Raw genomic sequence first — 21,548 nt, 5'->3', positions numbered from 1 at the left:
TTGGAAAATACTTTCTCCCATTCTGAGGGTTGTCTTTTCATCTTGTTTATGGTTTCCTTTGCTGTGCAAAAGCTTTTACATTTCATTAGGTCCCATTTGTTTATTTTTGTTTTTATTTCCATTTCTCTAGGAGGTGGGTCAAGAAGGATCTTGCTGTGATCTATGTCATAGAGTGTTCTGCCTATGTTTTCCTCTAAGAGTTTGATAGTGTCTGGCCTTACATTTAGGTCTTTAATCCATTTTGAGTTTATTTTTGTATATGGTGTTAGGGAGTGTTCTAATTTCATTCTTTTACATGTAGCTGTCCAGTTTTCCCAGCACCACTTATTGAAGAGGCTGTCTTATCTCCATTGTATATTCTTGCCTCCTTTATCAAAAATAAGGTGACCATATGTGCGTGAGTTTATCTCTGGGTTTTCTATCCTGTTCCACTGATCTCTATTTCTGTTTTTGTGCCAGTACCATACTGTCTAGATTACTGTAGCTTTGTAGTAGAGTCTGAAGTCTGAGAGCCTGATTCCTCCAGCTCCGATTTTCTTTCTCAAGATTGCTTTTGCTATTCGGGGTCTTTTGTGTTTCCATACAAATTGTGAAATTTGTGGTTCTAGTTCTGTGAAAAATGCCATTGATAATGTGATAGGGATTGCATTGAATCTGTAGATTGCTTTGGGTAGTATAGTCATTTTCACAATGTTGATTCTTCCAGTCCAAGAACATGGTATATCTCTCCATCTGTTTGTATCATCTTCAATTTCTTTCATCAGTGTCTTATAGTTTTCTGCATACAGGTCTTTTTTCTCCTTAGGTAGGTTTATTCCTAGGTATTTTATCCTTTTTGTTGCAATGGCAAATGGGAGTGTTTCCTTAATTTCTCTTTCAGATTTTTCATCATTAGTGTATAGGAATGCAAGAGATTTCTATGCATTAATTTTGTATCCTGCTACTTTACCAAATCATTGATTAGCTCTAGTAGTTTTCTGGCAGCATCTTTAGGATTCTCTATGTATAGTATCATGTCATCTGCAAACAGTGACAGCTTTACTTCTTCTTTCCGATTTGGATTCCTTTTATTTCTTTTTCTTCTCTGATTGCTGTGGCTAAAACTTCCAAAACTATGTTGAATAACAGTGGTGAGAGTGGACAACTTTGTCTTGTTCCTGATCTTAGAGGAAATGGTTTCAGTTTTTCACCATTGAGAATGATGCTGGCTGTGGGTCTGTCATATATGGCCTTTATTATGTTGAGGTAAGTTCCCTCTACATCTACTTTCTGGAGGGTTTTTATCATAAATGGGTGCTGAATTTTGTAGAAAGTCTTTTCTGCATCTATTGAGATGATCATATGGTTTTTCTCCTTCAATCTGTTAATATGGTTTATCACATTGATTGATTTGCATATATTGAAGAATCCTTTCATTCCTGGGATAAACCCCACTTGATCATGGTGTATGATCCTTTTAATGTGCTGTTGGATTCTGTTTGCTAGTATTTTGTTGAGGATTTTTGCATCTATGTTCATCAGTGATATTGGCCAGTAGTGTTCTTTCTTTGTGGTATCTTTGTCTGGTTTTGGTATCAGGGTGATGGTGGCCTTGTAGAATGAGTTTGGGATTGTTCCTCCCTCTGCTGTATTTTGGAAGAGTTTGAGAAGGATAGGTGTTAGCTCTTCTCTAAATGTTTGATAGAATTGGCCTGTAAACCCATCTGGTCCTGGACCTTTGTTTTTTGGAAGGTTTTTTATCACAGTCTCAATTTCAGGGCTTGTGATTGGTCTGTTTATATAGTCTACTTCTTCCTGGTCAGTCTTGGAAGGTTGTGCTTTTCTAAGAATTTGTCCATTTCTTCCAGGTTGTCCATTTGATTGGCATAGAGCTGCTTGTAGTAGTCTCTCATGATCCTTTGTATTTCTGCAGTGTCAGTTGTTACTTCTCCTTTTTCATTTCTAATTCTATCGATTTGAGTCTTACCCCTTTTTTTCTTGATGAGTTTGGCTAACGGTTTATCAATTTTGTTTATCTTCTCAAAGAACCAGCTTTTAGTTTTATTGATCTTTGCTATTGTTTCCTTCATTTCTTTTTCATTTATTTCTGATCTGATCTTTATGATTTCTTTCCTTCTGCTAACTTTGGGGTTTTTTTGGTTCTTCTTTCTCTAATAGCTTTAGGTGTAAGGTTAGGTTGTTTATTTGAGATGTTTCTTGTTTCTTGAGGTAGGATTGTATTGCTATAAACTTCCTGCTTAGAACTGCTTTTGCTGCATCCCATAGGTTTTGGGACATCGTGTTTTTATTGTCATTTGTTTCTAGGTATTTTTTGATTTCCTGTTTAATTTCTTCAGTGACCTGTTGGTTATTCAGTAGTGTATTGTTTAGCCTCCATGTGTTTGTATTTTTTACAGATTTTTTCCTGTAATTGATATGTAGTCTCATAGTGTTGTGGTCAGAAAAGATACTCGATACGATTTCAATTTTCTTAAATTTACCAGGGCTTGATTTGTGACCCAAGATATGATAGATCCTGGAGAATATTCCATGAGCACTTGAGAAGAAAGTGTATTCTGTTGTTTTTGGATGGAATGTCCTATAAATATCATTTAAGTCCATCTTGTTTAGTATGTCATTTAAAGCTTGTGTTTCCTTATTTATTTTCATTTTGGATGATCTGTCCATTGGTGAAAGTAGAGTGTTAAAGTCCCCTACTATTATTGTGTTACTGTCGATTTCCCTTTTTATTGCTGTTAGCATTTGCCTTATGTACTGAGGTGCTCCTTTGTTGGGTGCATAAATATTTACAATTGTTATATCTTCTTCTTGGATTGATCCATTGATCATTATGTAGTGTCCTTCTTTGCCTCTCTAGTCTTCATTTTAAAGTCTATTTTGCCTGATATGAGAATTGCTACTCCACCTTTCTTTTGATTTCCATTTGCATGGAATATCTTTTTCCATCCCCTCACTTTCAGTCTGTATGTGTCCCTAGGTCTGAAGTGGGTCTCTTGTAGACAGCATATATACGGGTCTTGTTTTTGTATCCATTCAGCCAGTCTATGTCTTTTGGTGGGAGCATTTAATCCATTTACATTTAAGGGAATTATCGATATGTATGTTCCTATTACCATTTTCTTAATTGTTTTGGGTTTGTTATTGTCAGTCTCTTCCTTCTCTCGTGTTTCCTGCCTAGAGAAGTTCCTTTAGCATTTGTTGTAAAGCTGGTTTGGTGGTGCTGTATTCTCTTAGCTTTTGCTTGTCTGTAAAGGTTTTAATTTTTCTGTCGAATCTGAATGAGATCCTTGCTGGGTAGAGTAATCTTGGCTGCAGGTTTTTCCCTTTCATCACTTTAAATATGTCCTGCCACTCCCTTCTGGCTTGCAGAGTTTCTGTTGAAAGATCAGCTGTTAACCTGATGGGGATTCCCTTGTGTATTATTTGTTGCTTTTCCCTTGCTGCTTTTAATATTTTTTTTTTGTATTTAATTTTTGATAGTTTGGTTAATATGTGTCTTGGCATGTTTCTCCTTGGATTTATTCTGTATGGGACTCTCTGCACTTCCTGGAGTTGATTGACTATTTCCTTTCCCATATTAGGGAAGTTTTCAACTATAATCTCTTCAAATATTTTCTCAGTCCCTTTCTTTTTCTCTTCTTCTTCTGGGACCCCTATAATTCTAATGTTGGTGCATTTAATGTTGTCCCAGAGGTCTCTGAGACTGTCCTTCATTCTTTTTTCTTTATTCTGCTCTGCAGTAGTTATTTCCACTATTTTATCTTCCAGGTCACTTAACCGTTCTTCTGCCTCAGTTATTCTGCTACTGATTCCTTCTAGAGAATTTCTAATTTCATTTATTGTGTTGTTCATCATTGTTGGTTCGCTCTTTTGTTCTTTTTAGGTCCTTGTTAAACTTTTCTTGTACTTTCTCCATTCTATTTCCAAGATTTTGGATCATCTTTACTATCATTACTCTGAATTCTTTTTCAGGTAGACTGCCTATTTCCTCTTCATTTGTTTGGTCTGGTGGGTTTTTACCTTGCTCCTTCATCTGCTGTGTGTTCTCTGTCTTTTCATTTTGCTTAACTTCCTGTGTTTGGGGTCTCCTTTTCGCAGGCTGCAGGTTCGTAGTTCCCATTGTTTTTGGTGTCTGCCCCTAGTGGCTAAGGTTGGTTCAGTGGGTTGTGTAGGCTTCCTGGTGGAGGAGACTGGTGCCTGTGTTCTGGTGGATGAGGCTGGGTCTTGTCTTTCTGGTGGGCAGGACTGCGTCTGGTGGTGTGTTTTGGGGTGTCTATGAACTTAGTATGATTTTAGGCAGCCTCTCTGCTAATGGGTGTGGTTGTGTTCCTGTCTTGCTAGTTGTTTGTCATAGGGTGTCCAGCACTGTAGCTTGCTGGTTGTTGAGTGCAGCTGGGTCTTAGCGTTGAGATGGAGCTGTCTGGGAGAGCTTTCGCCATTTGATATTATGTGGAGCCGGGAGGTCTCTGGTGAACCAATGTCCTGAACTTGGCTCTCCCACCTCAGAGGCACAGGCCTAACACCCGGCCAGAGCACCAAGACACTGTCAGCCACACAGCTCAGAAGAAAGGGGAGAAAAAAAAGAAAGAAAAAATAAAGTTATTAAAATAAAAAATAAAAAAAATTATTAAACATGAAAAAAAGAATTAAAAAGTAAAAAAATAAAAGCAACAAGAAAACCCCAGACAGACAGAACCCTAGGACAAATGGTAAAAGCAAAGCTATACAGACAAAATCACACAAAGAAGCATACACATACACACTGACAAAAAGAGAAAAAGGAAAAAAATATGTATCTTTTGGGAAGTCTGAGGTCTTCTGCCAGCATTCAATAGGTGTTCTGTAGGAGTTGTTCCACATGTAGATGTATTTCTGATGTATTTGTGGGGAGGAAGGTGATCTCCACATCTTACTCCTCTGCCATCAAAGGTCTCTTCAGCCCTCTCTTTTAGTGTAAGTCATCACCTCGGCTAGCCTAATACTTTCTGAATAAACAGGTGGAGAGCAGATACATAGAGTAAGAACAAGTGACTCCTGTTCTTTTTTATGGCTGAGTAATATTCCATTGTATATATGTACCACATCAAGAAGTGGTAGTTTCTTAAAGGTCAGTTACAATGTGAAATCTGAAACCATATCAATGAAACTTTTGTACTCTCTTACATTAAATTCCATTCTTTTGTTTTGCACTTTGAATGTATCTTTTTCTAACACCAGACATTGGTCATTTGAAACATACTGGTTCACTGAGCTATATACATTTTCTAAATATTGACACATTTCAATATCTGCTGTTTAAAAATCACATTCATTAATATCACTATTGGAACATCATTGGAAAAGTCCGGGTGTACTGGGAAGTTGTCAAACTTACAGTGGCAGACAGACACAATGTTTTCAAAATTTGAATTCTCACTTGAGAGCTCAGATTTTGTCATTGGCAACAAATACTGTCAGTCATTTTCCTTGCAGTAACAGATTCACCAGATTCATTTTTGAGAAATTATCTGCCAAAACCCAAGTCTAAATAACCATGGTTTGTCTGTCAGTTGCTTCTTTCAAATTAAAACATGTTTTCTGAGAAAGTAACTAGTACAGCTCACTACTCAGTCACTAAGTGATTTTTCTTGAGACAAGTGTCGTACTTCCACGTAAGGTAGAAGTGTTTACGTGCACTTACCAGTTCATCACATGGAACGTTAAAACAACGTGTTACTCAAGGGTTGAGATTTAATAAAGTTAATAACTTTACTGTTTCATCAAGCACCATCTTTTTGTTTTTATTAATTAATTAATTTATTTTTGGCTGTGTTGGGTCTTCTCTGCTGTGCATGGGCTTTCTCTAGCTGCGGCGAGTGGGGGCTACTCTTTGTTGTGGTGCACAGGCTTCTCATTGCGGTGGCTTCTCTTGTTGCGGAGCAAGGGCTCTAGGTGTGTGGGCTTCAGTAGTTATGGCACACGGGCTCAGTAGTTGTGGGTCACGGGCTCTAGAGCGCAGGCTCTGTAGTTATGGCACATGGGCTTAGTTGCTCCACGGCATGTGGGATCTTCCCGGACCAGGGCTTGAACCCATGTCCCCTGCATTGGCAGGCAGATTCTTAACCGCTGCACCACCAGGGAAGTCCCAAGGACAATCTTAAATGAAACTGGCATTTAAAACATTTATTTTTTTTACCATGAGTGTATGATAGTGAAGCATACAATGATTATCCACCTGGTGTAGTGTTTCTATCGTGATTTGTGCTAAGGGACCAGTAGTTTTACTCACTGATGCTTCTGCACCATCTCTGCAAATATCAACACAGGAAGGAAAGGCAAATAACTTCATCGTACCATGATGAAAACAGTTTTGACCTCATGGAACCCCTGAAAGGGTCTTGGGAATAACAGAGACCCCTAGCACACACTTTGAAATTGTAGTACTAACTCATCAACTCTCAATGGTTCCCCCTTCCTATAGGCTAAAGACCGGATAGACCAGGAGTGGCATGTCATGAGCTCCAATCTTCCTTCTCTTCTTCTCCAGGCTCTGTCCATAAAGATTTGACTTCTAAGGAAGAGTAGCAGTGAGCCCAAGAGAACTCTCTGTGTGGAGAACTTTATGAGATGCTGGCAAACCTAGCTGTGATTGATGCATCTTGGGGAGGCTACTAGTGGGAAGGTTGACATCTGGGCAGCAGGTACCCCCCCGGGCACCTGAGGCTTAAGAAGCTTTTGTGTCAAGACTGGTGTGCCTTGCTTGAATTCCAAGGCAGTGTGAGCCGCTAATTCCAGCAATGATCTCATTACAACTGAGTGACTGAGTGAGGCAGGCATCTTCCAAGGAGATCATCATGTTTAGAGTGGCTGTCTAATTAAATGGCACAGCAGCACCCTGCAGATGGGGAAATGGCATTTAGAGAGGTAAGTTGAATTGGCAACAGTAACAGAGTGAATCAGTTTCATAGATTCACAGACTTTTAGGGCTAAAAGTGAAGTTAGAAGTCAACTAGATAAGTTGAGTTGGAAGTAGTGGAATGATTACTCAGGTTCCAGCAGAGCTGCTCCTGCACATGAGTCCACAGGCAGCCTGCAGCCTCATAAGAGTGGGTCCATATCCCTTTCCACATCTCTTAGTGGGACAGCCTCCCCCAAAAGGAAGCCAGTTACTCAATGGATCTTTGGTCTATTGACAATGTGTTCAGTGAGGTTGGCAGGAAGACTCCAAGTCATAAGATATTATTCAGGTGACCTGGTGGGTAGTCTTAGCTGCTGGAGGGGGTCCAAGAATTGTCAGTCATTTTTCTAGGATTAGCAAATGACCTTGCTTTGGGAAAGATTCCGAGTGGCTGGGATGTGACCTCTCACACACATCCACCTTTCTCAGTAGACAAATATACTCCTTCAATGGCCGTTATCTCATCTTATTCCCATGACAACACTGTGAGAAAGGCGGGACATAGAGTTTTATCCCCCTTTTACAGATGAGGAAGATGAGTTCCAGAGTAGGTACATGACTTTCCTAGATCACATTAGTAAGTGGAGAGCAAGATTGAACTCAGGGCTCCAAGGTCACAGTCCCAGGCTCTATCCAAGAGCCTGTGCTCCTTTCCCTCAGCGATGCTCGTCAGATTGTGGCACTCATGGAAGCACAGGCAGTCTTGGCAATCCCAGAGGAGATGAATTGTATCTTAGCAACACGCACACCATACCTTTCTCAGCTTCCTTGGCCAATCTGGCGTAGTTTCCCCACAAACACAACAAAGCATACTGATACATTAGGAGATGCTCCAGGACTGGGAGCCAATGGCAGTGACAGAACGTTCTTGTCTGGCTGCTCATCGCATGTGATCAAAAACCATAGATGCTAATGACTTTTCATTTTCCACTGGGATGCATGGTGTAAAGGGAAGAGTCCTGACTTTGAAGATAGAAGAGCAGGGTTTTGGTTCCTTTGATATTTGATAGCTGGTCTTTTAGTCCAGCCATTTGATCTCTCTCAGCTTCAGTTTCCTCATCTAGGAAATGAGCAAGATATGTATCATATAGCTCACAGAGTTGTTTTTGAGAATCAAATGACATGATTTTCATAAAAATGCCTTGTATGTTGTGAATCTCTATAAAAAGGTGTAGGGGGGTCATACACCCAGATAATGAACATGCTCCCATATCAAGCAGGACCATTCTTTTACCCATCAGCGTGGTATGGATCCTCTGGACAGGCATTGCTTTCTTTAACTAAAGTTCTAGGAATTCCAGTGTTTGGAACCAAGAGACTCCAGTGGCCAAAAGCAGGGCCTGGTAATGAATGGGGAGTGGACACTGATTCATACCAGATCAGCTCATTTTCTGGCAGCTCTGGTGGGATGGGTATGACATTTCCAATGTGACCAGGTGCAAGACCCTACAATTCCTTGTCTGTAGGTTCTCACCGCCCCACGCTTTGATACCCTAACAGCTGTTCAAGCAGCGCCACATGCACTATCCTGCCTGTCAGAGTGGTCCAGACCCTGTGAGGAAAAACACTGAGGTGCTGGCATTCAAGTACAGTTCTCAAGCCCTTGTGAAGAGGTCTTCTAGTGGCTGCTAGGCACTGACATCCCCTGGGCAGCACTGTGTCTCTGTGTCGTATGGAGAGCCCACACGTACGGCATGAGCTCCGAAACCAGATTGCTTGAGTTGAAATCCTGCCCTTCTACTTACCTCTCTGTGCCTCTTTTTCTTATCCTCTTAATGGGGTGATAATGGTACTGTCTTAGTCAGCTTGGGCCGCCATAACAGAATTCCATAAACTGGGTGGCTTATAAACAACAAAAGTTGTTGGAGGCTGGGAAGTCCAAGATCATGGTACTGGCAGAGTCAGTGTCTGGTGAAAACCCACTTCCTGGTTCATAGATAGCTGCCTTCTTGCTGTGTCTTCAGATGGCAGAGGGGCGAGAGCTCTCTGGTGTCTGTTTTATAAGGGCACTAATCCCAATCATGAAGTCTCCCCCCTCATGACCTAGTCACCTCCCAGAGGCCCCACCTCCTAATACCATTACCTTGGGGGGTTAGGATTTCAATATATGAATTTGGGGGGGGGACTCAAACTGTCAGACTAGAGCAAGTACTTACCTCATAGCATTGTCATGATAAATAAATGAATTTAAATGTGCGTAAAAAGCAGTCAGGACAGTGCCTGACACATATGTAGACATAGGTCTCTGCATAATCCTTCCCATTCATAGAAGCAGCATATGTTAGAGTTGGAAGGGGCCTTGGATAGTCCCATCTCACAACTGGAGACACTGAGGTCCTGAGAGGAAGAGTAATTTGCCTGTAGTCACACATCTACAAGCCTGGGCTACAACCTCAGTCTTCTGATTTCAGCTCTGAGTGCTTCTCCATAATTCCCTTTTCCTGGTCTTTCCACTCTTTGAGTCAATCCCATAAACCATTAATCCAGGTCTGGTGCCAATGCCACTGATACCCAAGACATTGGTAAATGAAAGCAGATGTCTTACCACAAAGCAGACTGAGGACTTCTTGTTTGCTATGTAATCATGGCTTTGTTTTCTGCCAACCTCAATTCACAATTTCAAAAAAATGCTTGTGCGAATTTCACTTCTGTCCTATAATACTCCAACTGCCCTGCTGTCCCATCAGTTCTGGCCCTCAATATCTTTTCCCTGGTTATTTGCTCTAACCCCATATAATTGCCTGATCCATCTTCCAAAAACTCAGTTCTGAGCATGTTCCCCTTCTCTAAAATCTTCAGTGGCTCCCATAACCTACCGATCTTCAGCTGGCATCATAGCTCTGCACTGGCTGTGAACATCTTTCTAGCTCTGAGTTATTCCATAATTCGCTTCTTTAGACACCTCATATCCCCCACCCAGCCAGCGTCTCACTGTTCCCTGCACATACCTTGACCTTCCTTAATGCACTGTGTTTGCTTAGACTGCTCTCTTGGCTTAGAATGTCCTCCTCTCTCTTCCAGGCCTGCAGAAACGCTACCCATTTCTGGAGACCTATCACAAGTGTCAGGTTTCACAAGGCTGCATTCAAGGTGTCAGCCAGGCTGTATGCTGGTCTGGAGGCTCGACTTGGGGAGAATCTACTTCTGAGCTCACTTTGGTTGGTGGAGTTAATTTCCTGGTGGTTTGGAGAACTGAAATTCCTGACTTCTTGTTCCCTCAGCCCCTCCAGGTGCCCACAGCTTCTGTCCTTAGCCTAAGCTGCCTCTTACTGTTAGACAGTCAAGTAGTTCCATTTTTTATTCTCTGATGCAAGTTTTTCTTGATTAATTGATGTCAATTAATTGCTGTGCGAGCTTCTTTTTTACATGGTAACTCTGAAGGGCTGTGAGTTGCTGTGGTCATACTGCTGTTCATACAACTGTGCACTCCCATGTTAGTCAATGTTGTTGACCATGACTATGACAATGGCAGAGAGGAAGGCCTCTCAACCAAGGAACAGGAGAGAAGCTCAGCCTGTAAGGAGAGGGCTCTGGCTGGGGGCTGGCTCTGTAGGGCAGAAGGGGAGAAGGGGGGAGGGTGGGGTGGGCGATTCAGGTAGCACAGGAGTCCTTTGCCTCCTTTTGGGCTCTAAGGGCCTCTCTCTCCCTCCCTTGGGGCAGAGCAAGGCAGCAGGGCCACTTATGGATTCATGGTCACCCTGGATGCCTTCTGCCAGTGTGCCCACTGTCCTTTCATTCCCTCCCTTTTAACCTAAGATAATGAACAGTCTGTCACCTGATTTCTCTCTCCTTTCCTTCTGGACTGAGCCGAGGAGGCTTTTTTTCCTTAGTTCGGGTTCTTCTGATGATGGGTCTCTTCCTCTTATACATTCAAATCCTGAGAATGTTTTTTGTCTCTGAGATCATCTTTCCATTTTCCTCTCCTGTTGTGTTTTCTTCCCAGTTTGCCTGAGACTCCCGTTGTGGAAATTTATGTTCTTTACTTGGCTAATTGTATCTTCTTCCATTACTTGGGCTTTTAAACTTCATCATGTGACAGTCTTTTCCCCAAGATTTCTGATAGGCAGAAAAATCCTAGTTTAAAAAACAACCCATCTTATTTTTAATTTAATCATTATCTGTTCAGGACATGATTTATTTTCCTGAGGTATGAGCAATTGCTCAATTTTATTTACTTTATCAGTCCAGTAACCAGAAAGGCAGGATGATAATCCCAGCAACCTGGAACGGGTGGGAAAAACTCAGTCCTTGTGAAACTTTTTCTTATCTGCTGAGGTGTTTGGTACAGGGTTAGCATTACTCAATTAATACTTGTTGAAATTATCCTATTCCTCATCCCCCCCCAATTTTATGTCGTGTCACTTTTCTTCCTGGTTTAAACAAATAAAGAACATTTGCCCAAACTTGAAGTACAGGAATCATTTTTGATCTTGCCCTCTTCCTAACCCCCATGTCCAAACAACCCCAGTCCTGTCCAGTCTGTCTTCAAAATACCTGTCTAGGAATCTAGAAAAATGGTATAGACGATCTTATTTGCAAAGCAGAAATAGAGACACAGACGTAGAGAACAAATGTATGGACAAGGGGGAAAGGGGGCGGGGTGGGAGGAATTGGGAGATTGGGATTGACACATATACACTATTGATACTATATATAAAATAAACAACTAATGAGAACATACTGTATAGCACAGGGAACTCTACTTAATGCACTGTGGTGACTTAAATGGGAAGGAAATCCAAAAAAGAGGGGATATATGTATATGTATAGCTGATTCACTTTGCTGTACAGTAGAAACTAACACAACATTGTAAAGCAACTATATTCCAATAAAAATTAATTTTAAAAAAACCGAAAATACTTGTCTAAAACTACAATGAGGTGTCACCTCATACCAGTCAGGATGGCCATCATCAAAAAGTCTGCAAATAATAAATACTGGAGAGGATGTGGAGAAAATGGAACCCTCCTACACTGTTGGTGGGATTATCAATTGGTGCAGCCACTATGGAGAACCGTATGGAGGTTCCTTAAAAAACTAAAAATAGAGTTATCATATGATCCAGCAATCCCACTCCTGGACATATAACCGGAGAAAACCATGGTTCGAAAGGATACAGGCACCTCAATGTTCACAGCAGCGCTGTTTACAGTAGCCAAGACATGGAAGCAACCTAAATGTCCATCAACAGATGAATAGATAAAGAAGATTTGGTACATATATACAATGGAATATTACTCAGCCTTTAAAAAGCATGAAATAATGCCACTTGCAGCAACATGGGTGGACCTAGAGATTATCATACTAAATGAAGTAAGTCAGACAGAGAAAGACAAATATCATATGATACCACTTATAAAAAAATGATAAGCGGTAAAAACAATGATACAAATGAACTTATTTACAAAACAGAAACAGACTCACAGATAGAAAACAAACTTATGGTTATCAAAGGGGAAAGGTGGCAGAGAAGAATAAATTGGGAGTTTGGGATTGACCTATACAGAATGTTATATTTAAAATAGATAACCAACACAGACCTATTGTATAGCACTGGGAACTCTGTTCAATATTCTGTAATAACCTAAATGGGGAAAGAATTTGAAAAAGAATAGATACATGTATATGTATAATTGAATCACATTGCTGTACACCTGAAGCTAACACAACATGGTAAATCAAATATAGTCTAATATAAAATAAAAATGTAAAAAAAGACAGAGATTGTCAGTTAAAAAATAAAGCTATTACAAAATAAAACAAGATGTGGTATATATGTGTGTGTGTATATACATATATATATATATATATATATGTATATACACACACAATGGAATATTACTCAACCTTAAAAAAGAATGAAATAATGCCATTTGTAGCAACATGGATGGACCTAGAGAGATTAGCATACTAAGTCAAGTAAATCAGGCAAAGAAATACAAATATTATATGATATCACTTCTATATGGAATCTAAAAAAATAATACAAAGCAACTTATTTGCAAAATAGAAATAGACTCACAGGCATAGAAAACAAACTTATGGTTACCAAAGGGGAAAGAGGAGGGGGAGGGATAAATTAGGAGTATGGGATTAATAGATACACACCACTATAGATAAAATAGATAAGCAACAAGGATTTACTGTATTGCACAGGGAACTATATTCAATATCTTGTAATAATCTATAATGGAAAAGAATCTGAAGTTGTACACCTGAAATTAATACAATATTGTAAATCAACTATAGTTTAATAAATAAAATTAAAAAAATTGTAAAAAGCCAGCAAAATACCTGTCTAGTCTCCTTGCATCCTGCTCCACCTCCTCCCTCTGGTCCTCTCTGGACCACTGCAATGGTCACTCTGTTCTCGCTTCCTCCACTCCTACCTCTTCCAATCCATTCCTCACAGAGCAGTCAGACTGCTTAAAAACCTAAACCCCGTGATGCCTCTACCCTGAATCAAACCCATCAGTGACTTTCCATTGCCCTCAGAATGTAATCCAAGCTCCTGCCTGTAGTGTCCCAGGCCCTATGGGATCTGACCCCTCTTCTCTCTCCCTCTTCATCTCTTGCCTCTGTTCACTCCAGCCCCTAGGCACACTGTCCTCTCCTTTCAATTTCTTCCAATGCCAAGTCCCTCTCTCCTTAGGTCATTGCCGATGCTGTCCCTTCTGCCCAGCATGCCCTTCCCAAGCATTTCACGTAACTGAATCTCATCTTTTAGGTATCAGCTTAAATGGCACCTTTCCTAAGAGGACGTCCCATCCAAAGTGGGCCTTCCCTGTTATTCTTTTATGTTTACTGTCCTTTTTCTTCATAGCAGTTGCTTTTTTCTTCATCTGTTGTCCCTCCTCTCCACTAGACTATAAGCTCTATGAGAGCAAGGACCATACATGCTTTGTCCTTTACTGTACAACCAGCTCCCAGCTCAGAACCTGACACGTGGCAGACATTAAGTCCATTAAATGAAGTTTTCTTTAAAAAAGGATGAATGAATGCACAAACGAATGAGGCTTCCTTGAATCCTTTCCACTTGTACCCTCCTAGGTAAGATGATATGCCTTTTAAATAATACATGGTGCCCCCCCTTCCTAAATTTCATTCTCTCCATTTATACTCATTTGTTGAATACTTTCTATGTGTCTGCACTAATTTCCCATCACAGTAACATCTTATTTATCTAATGAATATCATCTCACACTCTTTTCTATTTCCAACTCAATTGAGAAGTCAGAAAGAAGTAAAAAATCCTCTGCAGTAAACCTCAAACTGTGGTATTCCAGCTTTTGGGGTCCCGATTCAGATAAATTTTAATATTTTCCCACACTTCTAATAGGCACAAAGATCTGCTCTTCAAACCTAGGGCTAATCAGATGTATCTCTTTTGTTGGTGGGAAAGGATGCTTCGGAGTGCCATTAAATAATGGCTACATTTTCCAACAGAAGATCTCAAGAAAGGAAATTTAAATCAAAACTCAAATAGACATAGAATTCTTATTTTAAGGCATTCGTAAATCATAGTCTCAACCCTGTGTGCTCTCACACGTGCGTGCACGTGCACACACACACAAACACACACACACACTTCCTCTAGCTCACTCACCCACAGCCACCATCAGACACAATGTGTCTCCCTCCAGGGAGGGGCATGAAGTGCACTTTCCTTGGTGTCCTGCTAGGAGCCCGGGATGCCCAAAGGTGTCCATTTCAAGGGGTCTTCCTTACGGGATCCAGGAATGCAGGGAGCCTGGGATTCCTTCAGCTCTTCTTTGATTGTTTGTCCAGAATCCCGGCCCTCCAGAAGCTTAGGAGACACCCCAGTAGCTCATGGATGAATCCCTTCAGCATCAAAGGACTTTCCAGCATACCCTGCCTTGTCAAGAGAATTCACACCTGCAACTGCCCCTGCAAGGACCCTTCTTCCACAGGTTCCATTAGGTCAAAGTCAGTATTTGACCTTATCAAGCTTGTACATATAGAGTATTTACTCTATTAAGTAATTATTCATTATTCATTCATTCACATTTGGTGTGACCTGTGTGCTAGGCAGGCAATATGGTGGGAGTACAGACATCAGCGGGACGGTCTCTGCCAGTCTCGGCCCTCAAAATACTGCACATGTGCTGTGATGCCCAGGAATTTCCTGTTTCTAAGAACAGCCCTTTCTTTCTTCAATAGCCTATGAGGTGGGTGCCCCTAGGGATTCTTAACCTCAGCTCTGTCAAGTTCTTATCATCTGTTTACAATATGTTCACCTGTCTCAAAAACACCCTGCCCTGATTTATAGATATCTTGCTACATTATTTGTTTTTTCTGGCTCAACTGGAACTGCCTGCCAGGCCCCTCCTTCTCCGTCTCCACCTCCCTGTTGATGGAGGGTTGAAATGTGGATTTAGCCTCAGCCTTGTCATACAGGCCACCACAGGAGTTTTTCAGGATGGGAAACAGACACTGTTAAAACCCATTCTTAGGAGCTGTCCTGTGAAAGGGGTCTTGCATATAAATTCCTGAGGGGAAAATTTACATGTATAAATATGTTATATATATATTATGTATATGTACACATACATACTTCTATATTTATATAAAATTTATGTATATGTATGGCTCTCTTTCTATATGTCTATCTGGGAGTGCTCCCCAGTTTGTTGCAATCTCATTACTAGTTATCTCCATAAAAAGACCTCCTGATGAGTAGTCTGGGAGTGAAATTAATTATGTAGATGTTCAGGCATGCAAAGCCCCGAGGGTCCAAGGCCTGGAGGGAGTGAGACCAGGTCTGTGGCCAGAACCCACCATGAGATGGCTTGCCCATTTTTCTGTGTTAGACTTCTTTTTTTTTTAACATCTTTATTGGAGTATAATTGCTTTACAATGGTGTGCTAGTTTCTGCTGTATAACAAAGTGAATCAGCTATACATATACATATATCCCCATATCTCCTGCCTCTTGCGTCTCCCTCCCACCCTCCCTACCCCAGCGCCTGGGTGGTCACAAAGCACCAAGCTGATCTCCCTGTGCTATGCGGCTGCTTCCCACTAGCTATCTATTTTACATTTGGTAGTGTATATATGTCCATGCCACTCTCTCACTTCGTCTCAGCTTACCCTTCCCCCTCCCCGTGTCCTCAAGTCCATTCTCTATGCGCAGAACCATTTTTAAACTACAGATCACACTGGGTCACTGTTGCCCCTCCATGGCTTCCCTAGACCTCAATACTAAATCCAAGCCCCTTTAACCTGGCCCACAGAATCCTCCCATCTTGACTCCTACATCCTTATTCCTTAACACTTGTTCCCTTGTACTAATGATCCAGCTACTCGTGTCCCATGCTTGTGCTTGCTTCCTGTATTTGAACATGCTGCACTACCGCCTAGAGCTCCTAGCCCTCCACTCCTTAATTCTTAGTCAATCTTAAAGACCCTGTTCAGACACCACCTGAAGGAACCAGGGCAGAACACTCAACGCCCTCTACCACCACCACCGCTTTCCCAGCAGCTGGACCAGGAGGCCCTGTTATTGTTCCCGGAGCCTCCTGGTACCCCTCTGGCGGGCCATTACCAGAGTGTATTGCCTGCTTAGTTGTCTGTTCCCCTTACCAGAATGTAAGACTCTTGAGATGTGGATTCTCTCCTATTCGATACTGTATCCCCGTAGCCAGCACAGTTCCCAGAATATAGTGGACGAACTCAGTAAGTGTTTGTTGAATTAATTCATTCGTAAATAGATTTGCTGGGATAGATAAATCCTAAGCCTTGATGCCAGGGATGATCTTGATAAAGCAGGTGACACAGTAAGAAAAACTCTAGGCAGGAAGTCACGTGTTCTGAGTTCCTTGTAAGCTCGGGCAAGTCACTTCTCGTGGCACAGAACTTCAGTTCTCCTCCATATAAAACTCTGGAATCCAAATCTCAGAGGTCCTTGTCAACATTTTGTGGCCCATGGTGCTGATTCATACCTGCTTTTTTTAAGAATTACTCTTATAATTCCTCTGTGTTGCCTATAAGGACTGTCAGAAGACCATCATGTGCAGAAGGACCTTCTTAAAAATCCATAAATAGCATTAAGGACAAAATTAGAAACAAGGGCTGCTTTGGTCGCAATGGGACTTAGTCCTCAAAGCCCAATTGTCAGTGCCTCTTGCTGACTTCTCCCTGGGATTGAGGAGCCCCGGCCTTTATTTCCTCCTAATTGGCATCCTGAGGCTTCTCTATGAAAACTGCACCATCTTTTCCCTGCAGAGCTGGAATATTTGATGAATTCCAAAGATTGGCGGCTCACAATCAGGGCTTGAGAAGAGCTGGAAAGGTGTCAGATTCCATGAATGAGCATAAAGTGTGTAGAAAGTTGGTGTAACCCTCCAGAGCTCAGGGCCCGGGGCCACAGAATCCTGGGCTGGAGTGGAGGGCAGTGGGTGGAAGGCTCAAAATTACTGCAAGGGGTCCACAATCCCTTTATGAATCAAGCATTGTCTGACTGAGTACTATGTCTTGCAAGTATACATAGTTTTTCAAATGTACAACAGAGCTGCCATCATGACTAGCGAAATAAACTTTCCTTTAAAAGGTAGCTCTAAATTCATACCAGGTGTCTTGTGCTTTTCTCACTCAATGCATGCTACAAGAGATATGCAAGACTCCCAGTGACAGGAATGCCAGATCCAGGAAAGGCGAATCCCAGTCTGTTTTGTGACTGTACTCCTAGCACCTTGCTCAAGGCCAAGCGTACTAGATGCTTCATAGTCAGGATTCAGGGAATTTTATTTTTTTAATTTAAAAAAACAGACCTATATTTGAAAAGGTTAGGAACCACTGGCTAATCAGAATAATGAATAAAATAATATTTTTGTGTTTCATAAAGGCTTTTGCAACTTAAAAAAAGAATTGCTTTCACATACATCACTGCATTTGGCCCTAAAAAACGACCTTGCGAGGAAGGTGAACTCAGGGTCCAAGAGGCTGCCCGCAGTGTGCTGCAAACAATGAGTAAGGGAACCGGCTCTTCAGCTGTGTGCTGGGGGATTACAGCAATTTGCAGAGAAGACTGTCCTCTGTCCCTCTGGTCACTGGAGTGGCTCAGATGCATGACATCTAGGTAAGATAAGGCCCTAAAATAAGACTGGCGTTTCGTCAAGTTGATTTAGTTACCGTGTAAGAATTACAAAGACAGTCCAGAGCTCTTGTATTTAAAAAGATGAAGGAGCTGGGGAAGTTGCTTGAGAAATCATAGGCTAGAGGCGCTCTTTCTGCACCTCTACTGTTTCCCTTTTATTCTGCCATTAAATATAAATACTATGGGGGGGGAGGGGAATGCAAAAAGAAGGTTAATCTTTGTTGAGTAATTTAAAGTGTGTATTTTTGTGCGTTTTGACTGAGGTGCAAGATTTAAGGATCGTGAAAGATGGTCAAGACACAAAGCACAATGTGACGTGGATCCGAATGTGGTCCTGCCACACATTGATTGGGAGACTTTGGGTAAGTAAAGCAAACTCTCACAGCCTCAGTTTCTGGCCTGTAAAATGGGGTCATTCTGCTCTTTGTCCTACCTGACGCCCTCCAGGCAGAACTGTGATTTGTGTAATCTCCAGAGAACCACGGCTCAGATTAAACTTTCTCAACGAGCAATTATTCAGATGTTGTGGGGTGGGGCATCCCTGGGCTGGAACCCAGCTTCCCCCATCTTGTTTTTATTTTTACACCCCCGAAGTCCAAAACCAGCTGTCTGAATCACTTGCAAACAGAGCCAAAACAGTTTTCATGCGTCACAGGAGGCCACGGGCTCCAGCCACGCCTCAGGATGATGTACTAAAAATATCTTCCCAGGGCTATTTTTAAGGCCCTGCAGGCTGCTAACCACAGGTGGAGAGAGAGCTCCTCACTGCGTGCAGGGAAAGGGTGCCAAGTTTATGGCCAGGTGGGCCCTTGGGTCTGTTAAGGATCTGGACTTAAAACCCCACATCCTCCTCTCTGGCCACAGGGATGGCTCACTGTGCAAGGACACAGTGCAAGTACAGCCTTGCCCCTCTCCAGTGACCCTGCCAGACAGATGGGGCCATCATTGCGTCAGCTGTGTGCAACCTTTCCACACTGGACGTTCTCTGAACCACTGGCACAGAGGCTTCTGCCAAACAAGGACATTGGGTGCTGCTCCATCAAGTTTGAACAGTCATTTATAATTTTCAAAGCATATTCACACCCATTACCTTCTCTGATCCTCATGACATGCCTGCTAAACGGGTATTATCATTCCCATTTCATGGATTAGGAAAATAAAGGAATATGTGTGCTCTTGTAACATCCCTGTTAGGCCGTAGAATGCAAAACAAATCCTTGGGTGTCTGAAGGTGGGATGAGCTTGGATAGTATGACGTGGGCTCAGCATTTCCTTCTGTCTCCCTCTTCCTTCTCGTAGTGGTGAGTATCCCCACCTGTCCTTCTGTCTCCTACACTGTGGCCACACCCACCTCCCCTGGAGTCAGACTCCTCACCATTCACTCATTCATTCATTTATTCATTGACAAACATTTCCTGAGCACCCTGGCCAGGCCCTCCCTGTGCTAGGCTCAGAGATAAATGATGTCATCCCTGCCCCAGGGAGGTGACAGTGACAGGACACAATCCACAGTGCATGGTAGACCCAGGGTGGTGGGAGACGTCATGAGAGGCTTCAGGAAGGAGGTCATCCCTGTAGGTGTCTGGAGGCTGAGTAGGAAATAGAAGAAGAGTGGTCCAGACAGAGGGAGCAGCCTGGGCCAGGCAGGCGGTGAGGGGGAGCAGGGAGTGTGTGGGAAGGGAAGGCAGGTCAGAGCGGGTGCAGGCGGAAGGCAGGGGCCGTGAGCATGGACCGCCAGCAGGGTCAGACAGGAGGCACAGGGGCTGCCAGGAGGGCGGCGGCCGTCACTGGAGGCTCTTAGCAGAGGGCGGCGTGATCACGTGTGGGTTTCAGAAGCACCCCTGTGCTGGCTGTGCGTGGAGGACAGGAGGGGCGAGGCTGGGGAGAAGGAGGCCGGATGGAGGTTGTTAAAATAGAGCTGGTGAGACAGGATAGGGGCCTGGACAGAGGTAGGCGGGGTCAGAAAAGATGAAAAGCAGGATCCAATTTTAGAAGTACTTAGAAGTAATGAAAAGATAGACTACAAATTAGTTACAGGGCTTAGTGACTCATTGGATGTGTAGGGACAGGAGAAAAGAAGAATCTGAGGTCAGCCCAGGGTCAGCCTTGGGTGACTGGGGACAGGTTGATGCCTTTCAGGGAGACATGGAGGAGGAGCAGGTAGAGGGAAAGGGCAGGCTTGTTTTGAATCCCCCGTGGTAAGGAGCCCAGGTAGCCACAATAAGCAGGAAATCAGATATATAATTGGGAGCTCATGGGAGAAATCCAGGCTTGGGCGTACCAGTTTGGAAGGAGGTAGGGAGTTGATAAAGCCTGTAGAGCAGGGGGTCTCAACCCTCACTCTCACCGAAACCAACTGGGAAGTTTAAAAGAAAAGCTACTGGTATCTGGGCCCCATTTTCAGTAATTATGATTCAATTACTGCAGAATGGGCCCTGGCATCAGTATATTTTAAAAGTTCCCAGGTGCTCCTTGTGATGAGCAGCCAGGGTTGGGAAACGCGGCTGTGGAGGTGTGATGATGGAGCAGAGATGGCCTGGACAGATGGTAGATGCACAGGCCCGTGGTGTACATGGGGCCCAGGGAGTTCGGAGAGCCCAGAGTCGGCCTGGCCTCCAAGGAGGAGGCCTCAGGGGAGAGCAGCATTATCTCGCCAGCCCAAGGAGTGTGGGTACCAGGAAGGAGGCCCCAGGAGCAGCCATCAGGTCCTCCAGAGGGCCGGGCAGTGTGAGGGCTGGAGTGTGTGCAGGGGCTGACCTAGGCCAGGGCAGACTTAGGGAGGGGGATTGCAGGGCCAGATCGGACCAGACTCAGGGAGAGTGGAGAGGGGGAGTGAAGACCACCAGAGGTGGGCAACTAGGTTAAGAAACATGGCTCTGAATGGAAGCAGAGGGAATAGCTAGAGGGCACGATCAGACAGATTTGAGGCAGTCTGTCCCGTGGTAAGGAGACCAGGAAGGCAAGTTGACAACTCCCTGCATGAGAGGGGAGAGTTAAGTTCACAGAGGGCGGTTCCGAGGAAGCTGAGGGCCCAGTGGAGAGATGAGCCCTGGGAAGAGGGATGCTCCCCCACCTGGGGCATCACCTGCTTCCACAGAACTCAGCACCTGTATGTGCCCCACAAGGTGTACTGACAGGTGGGCAGACATTGCTGCTTCCCTCCTCCCCCTGGGCCCACCTCCAGCCCTGCTTTCTCGTGTTCCCCTTCGTGTCTTACCCCCACTGCTCCAGCAGGAAATGCCAGGCACTGCCTTGATGCAGATGACTCCCACCCTCTTCTGCCCACTCCTTGACCCCAGAATGGTTTTTATCAACTGTTAAGTAGACTGGGAATGCCTTGAAAGCAGGGACTCAAAGTTTGCCTGAAGTGCTTGGTAATAACATATGGTAGGTTCTTAATACACATGTGTTGTATAAATTCATTCATGCACACATGCAAAAGCATAAAGCATTGACATCAATACATATACATGTATGTTACATACATGTGCCTAA

The sequence above is a fragment of the Eubalaena glacialis genome, chromosome 6, assembly GCF_028564815.1.
Source record: "Eubalaena glacialis isolate mEubGla1 chromosome 6, mEubGla1.1.hap2.+ XY, whole genome shotgun sequence".
Taxonomy (NCBI): Eukaryota; Metazoa; Chordata; class Mammalia; order Artiodactyla; family Balaenidae; genus Eubalaena; species Eubalaena glacialis.
This window is presented reverse-complemented; position numbering follows the sequence as displayed.